General features: G+C 36.1%; 1 protein-coding gene across 2 annotated transcripts in view; it reads right to left on the reverse strand.

The window, feature by feature from the left end:
* LOC143194936 (uncharacterized) overlaps positions 1-1692 on the reverse strand; it is a 32007-nt gene extending 30315 nt beyond the window's left edge. For both annotated transcript variants that reach the window (XM_076401737.1, XM_076401739.1), the window contains exon 1: positions 1426-1692. The gene's annotated coding sequence lies outside the window, so the exon portion shown is untranslated. The remainder of the gene's footprint in view (positions 1-1425) is intronic.
* Positions 1693-6000: the final 4308 nt, after the last annotated feature.

Genomic DNA, 6000 nt, shown 5'->3' on the forward strand with positions numbered 1-6000 from the left:
CAATAAACTTATCCTGCAAGAGTTTTTGTGAAGATCAAGCATTTGTCCACGGTCAGGGAAGAAAAGGTCTACATTCATTTATAATTTAATATTGTTATTCAATAAGAAAATCACTTTGTCATGTATATCCTAAAAACAATACTTATCTAAAGCTAAAAGCTAATAAAAAGTATTTATATAATACATATTTGCTGAGCATACATAAGAAATTTAATATTTTAGCAAAATATACAATATGACGGTAAGGAAAAAAGAGTCCAAAAATCACATCGTTTTTAACTGCTCTAAATTCTGGCGATCAAAAATGGTCGCGTAAAGCGACAAGACCTTTCAACTCTGCTCTGACGTCAACACGGTAAACAAATCAATTCTGATAGGCGACTGTTTGGTTGCCCGGGCGACAGAATGCGTTCAGACTACCTGTTGATTCTTCGCTCTTACACCATCGCATTTGTTTAGTAAACATTTGAAAAAAGCGAAACAAATCTGAAGTTTAACACAGGAATAATTAAAATACCAGTTTTTTTTTAACTTAAAAAGCAAAACAATTTTTAATAAACTTTTAAAATAACAATTTTCTTTCTTTGGCCTGGCTCGTATAACAATAATAACAAATAAGTTGTGGTAAAATATTCAAGAGAATTATTTACGTAGGTTGCACTCATCAATGTATAAAAAAAACAACGAGCTTCATTAACAAATACTGATAAAATAACATATCGGAAAGGAAAAAATCCACGTAGTGTTGACCTGATGACATTCACGCAAATTGGAGATAATTTCGGTTCGTTTTCTTTTAAACGACTAACTAAACTATAATTAATGAGCTGGAATATGTCGAAACTTATATAAAATAAAAACAGCGCACTAAATATTTGAAAAAACATGCTTTAACTATTTTGCCCTGCTCATTACAGTGTTATAAAATAAATATAAACAGCGAAAAGTATAGTGATTATGTTTAAACGTGACAACCAAAACAGAAAGTAACATGATTTCGTGTAAACAAACAATAACTGAGGTTGTGAACTAACACAAATTAATGACGTCACCTAAACAGAAAATATTTCTCGTCGATACGCTTTCGCGTAAAAAATTCTATGGACTCGAGAGCACGTTTTTGATCTTGTCCAGCAACCAAGATAACGATCTGTTGATTAGAAAAACAATCAGCTGTTGGGTCAGAATCATCGATAGCGCCCTCTACATTAGCTTATATTTTCGCGAGAAAAAAAACTCGTTCTATTTTTGTTAGTACTGGCTGGTTGTTTCAAAACGTCATCATGGAGTCGTTCGCAACATGTGGAGGACGATGGAATCCGAGCGCGGGGTAAAGGGGGACGGTGGCTGTACGAGACAGACAGTGTGTGTGACGCCAAAGCGATAGTCTAGCTGGCGCCAGCAGGCGAGAGGCCCAGTACTCACCTGGTTTGTTAATCTCTCTCTCTCTCTCACGCACACGACTTCAGCGGGTCCAGGAGAAAAAAAACAATCACATTCTAACACTTTGACGGTCGTTACTTCATCGTAACACCAGCGTTTACCGACGCATTTTTTCGTTCTCTTACACGCAACGATCGCAACTGTCACAAAACGCCATGTTTACTTTTTTACTTTTCGTCGTCCCGTTTCGTATTTGTGTGTATGTGTAGTCTCTCTAATCCGCAAACTCGCCGCGTTACAACTGACTCACTTGTCGCTCGGGCAGCGGAGGTTGGGGGCGAGAGCACGTTCCTTGCGATTGTCCGTCTCGCTCGCTCTCATTGGCTATTGGCGTCACGTTCACCATTCACAATGCCGATTTGATCGTTGTTGGATTCACCTCGGCCGCGGCGTTGCCAATAGGCGAGCGCTTTCTTAATTTACAGGTGGTAAACAATAAATGATACAGCAGATGTTTTTGGATTGCGTCATAGATGTACCACTTTAGCTAACTTTTATCTAATCGTTTTACCCTCCTATATTTACTTCTGATAGTTTCAACGTTTTTATATATTAAAATAGAAAAATAGATAACCTCTAATATTAATTGTGCATGCATCATGGTAGTAGGAATTATTAAATGATATCGGTTAACACATGTGAAATTTTATTTAAAAAAAATCATTTAGGGAATGTCATGATAAATTCCCGGCAACGGTTAAAAACGTGCGATTATCGACAACGTCGCAATTTTCAACTCTTGTTTTGTGATGCGTCGGGCGCGGTCGGCCGGACTCGTGCGCACAGTGCAAAGTCCGACGGCGCCCGAAGGCCGAATGGACTGAACGGTTCGATGGGACCAAGAGAGTTTTCGTGTCCGTCAAATGGTAGCGCAGACGGCGACGACGATCGAGATTTATCGTCCTTTTTTCGATGAGGACGACCGACGATTGTCTCTGTCTTCTTCTATGTTGAGGCCATATCACGGCTAAATTTAGAGTCCGAACGATGCAGATCCACACACACAGAGAAAACTTCCGAGAAGCGACGATTTTCGCTGGAATCGCCCACTGCGATCAACCTTCCTTCTCTGTTTACGTTCGTTGTTTATCAGAGGCGTCGCATCGAATATTTCCTGGAATTTTCGGGGAAATTCTCGTCCACTGTGTTTACGAAGTGACAAAGCGCGCACCACCATTTATAAAGCATACGTTCGAACTGGTCAAGGTCAAGGTTTTAATCTCAAAAATATTAAGGAAAAGTTAATGAATGCTCTATTTTATTCTGTATTACCATAATTATGATTTATAACTGAAGAATTAAATAAAACAATTTTTATTAAAAAACACTTTATCGTTAATTCTTCTAGTTATTTATGTCCAGTTAATTGTAATCGTATTTTTATTAATTCGATGAGTTCATATTGCACATAGGGTATCCCAAAATGTAGACATTTTGAATTGTTTTTTTCTATAAAATTATTAGGTACATAGAATTGGGTTACGTATAGAAAAGCATACATGGCCTCCTCCACGTATTATATATCGATTATAAAAGCCGAGATATTTTGACTCGAATAGATTAAAACTGATTGTGTATCATATAATATAAGAGAAAATTATTGTATATCATTAAAAATCGGCATACAAAATAAAATAAATAATGGGAAATAAAATGGATATCATACAAAAAAATGTAGTGATTGTAACAATTAATATTAGCCAGATATATAATTGTATCCAAGTTTGATTTTGCATTACCGTGAGATCTATTAATTAACCGGGAAGCCGTTAGGTGTATATGAACTTAATCAATCATGTATGTGTATCACGCTGTGTTTACTAACCCTTATGCTGTCAAGTTGTCTTTAAGTTGTCGACATTTTACCACACTAATGACACTAAATTTAATATTAAGAAAATGTAAATTTTGGGTAATTATCTATAAAGAACGTTAGAATGGGGATTGCGGATTGTTTTATTCTCCGGCGGACATAAGTAAGAAGATAGTTGTTCATACTTATAATACAAAAAATAAATTGACCTTTAAACTACGAGGGGGAATCAAATACAGAAACGAACAGAACCGAGCACAGCTGCTACCCACACCGGTTTCCCCCTTCTCACAAACCAAAAAACAATGGAACATCGAATCCTCTAGATAGAAATTACCTGCTAAGTTAAATACTAAAATTACTCTTTATATTTGATTCGTCCTCATATGTGACCAGATCACACCAGACAACAGTATATAAGATTATATTCAAAGGAATACAGGATATTATACAAACACTATACAAGAATTTTAAAACAATATTGTGTTTGAAGCTTTTTGAAAACATCAACACTTCTAGAGGGAGATTTAGGCGGTTACATCATATTTTAAACTTCTACTACTGACAACAATTCATATACAGATTTTATTGAAATATATCTTTCATGAAAAGGTGAAGGCAATATTAGCTTCCTGCACTTCTTCACAGAAATTATAACTATATGGAAATGTACAGTTAATTATAAACAATAATATTAGATATATGAGTGAGTGTAGTAAAAAATTGGAAAAGGTATAAAAGACACATGGATTTGGACGACATTCGTGATGAAATATAGTGTTGTAGGTTGATGATTTTAAAGAATCTCAGGAGCTTTTGTAGGATTTTTGGGTTAAACAAATTTGACAAACAGTGAGGGATGTTAAGATTGATTCTCAATATGATCAGAGTACCCTTCCAAGTGTATAGGACATATTGAGTGTGGAAAGCTCCAACGGGGGCATTGAGAAGAGGGACTAGTTGGGAATGTCTGCAGGAAAAATATTTTTCGATGTGATGATGGATTTCGGTGATGAAAAGATAGGGAATATAGAATTTTTGCAACAATATCTAATGAAGTGCAATAACCATATATTTAAATGTTTATATGTTTAAGTATTCCCTTCCTTTTTAAATTTATTTCTCCAATATTTTAAAATATGTCAATATTTCAACGCAAATTTCTAGGGCTACGAACACAGGACAAAATCAACTTTCACTCTGACGGCCATATTTCGTTCCCAACGGTGAAACGCCACTGGCGGTGTGCTCGAACGGTCGCCGTTCGAAACGCAGAATTATTCGTCTCCCCGTTCCTCTCGTGCGACGGCCGAAGGCGCAATGGTCCGCACCTACATCCCCTTTCCCTCCTCTGACGGCTGACGAGTTCCTTGTGTGTGGATGTGTTGTACGACAAAAGCGACTCGTTTGAAGGGAGCGCAGGGGAGTCCGTGACCGTAAAAAAGGAATCTCCTCCGTAATCGTCGGGGATTCATGGTTGTTTTAGGTAACAGGTCCTCGAGAGGTTTCCGAAGATGGATTCTCCCGCGACGTTCGTTCGCCCGGGGCAGGGAGGGAGTATTGTAGTCTGGTCTGGCGTTTAAATCGAGCGGGCCGATGTTCTGCGCTCGAGCGCAATGGAGAAACCTGCCTGCGTCTGTTTCCGCTAGTTTTAATCCTGGCAAACTTTGTGTTCATTCCGACATTTTATGTTAGTAAACGACTGTTATCCTTACGAAATTTTGGCGCATTGTCATTTGTTTATATTACGGATACATTATTGTTAATATTTTGACATTTTAAAATATGTTGTTCGATCTTTAAACTTTGTTTTATTATTTCGATTTCTTAACACTCGTATCAAGTGGGCCATCTGTTGGTTTTTTGAGTACATAGTTGAAATCACACCTGTAAATATATTAGATTTATTGTTGCTTCGTTTAAGTATTCGGAAATTGTACTCTACGTCCGATTAGTTGTGGAAAATAGTTTCCACTGTTGTAACCCAATTTTGCAGAGCATTATTGATTTTTTATGTCCCTGCGGCACCAAATGCTCAATCCTTATTTAATCCCGAAATACACCACTTGTTTATGCATCGTTGGAATAATACCGGTCCTTAACATTCTGCATAAAAAATAGTTCAGCACAGATAAATCACTCTGCGATGTAACTCTAGCACACTGCACATTTTTCGTTACAACTTTTAATAATAAGAATATCTTTTAACCTTTAAGATCCATCCATGATGGTTCATTATGATAAACATGTAAACATTACCAATAGACAACTATTTTTTACTTATAAATTCTGTGTAAAATCGTTTCGCTTGGATGTTCGAAAAATGTGTTATGTGTTAAAGTTTGGTCGTGATATACATGTTCTGGTTAGTCGATCTATAATTGAATACGCTTGTCGTTAATGGTTAAATGTTAATAGGTTAATAGGTAAAATTACAGTAATCAACAATCACAAAAATAATACATTTATCGAATGCAACTGCAATAATATTTACGTTAAAACAAAATAAAATACTGCAATCAGCTATTGTAAGTTCAACACAAACCAGAACGAAAGGCATCATGTTTATCCGAACTTTGACAGTTTCTGCGTTCTTTAACTGTAACTGTAAAGAGAACAATCATTTGTCTTGTATAATGTCTTAATATAATAATTAATAATCTTGTCTTTCGATCGTGTATTAAGTTCTTAGGAAATGTATTTTTATCAACTAAATATACACTATATATACTAAAATAAAGATA

Source organism: Rhynchophorus ferrugineus, unplaced genomic scaffold (genome assembly GCF_030347505.1).
Source record: "Rhynchophorus ferrugineus isolate W39M unplaced genomic scaffold, kcgeb_rfMv2 rfM4, whole genome shotgun sequence".
Taxonomy (NCBI): Eukaryota; Metazoa; Arthropoda; class Insecta; order Coleoptera; family Curculionidae; genus Rhynchophorus; species Rhynchophorus ferrugineus.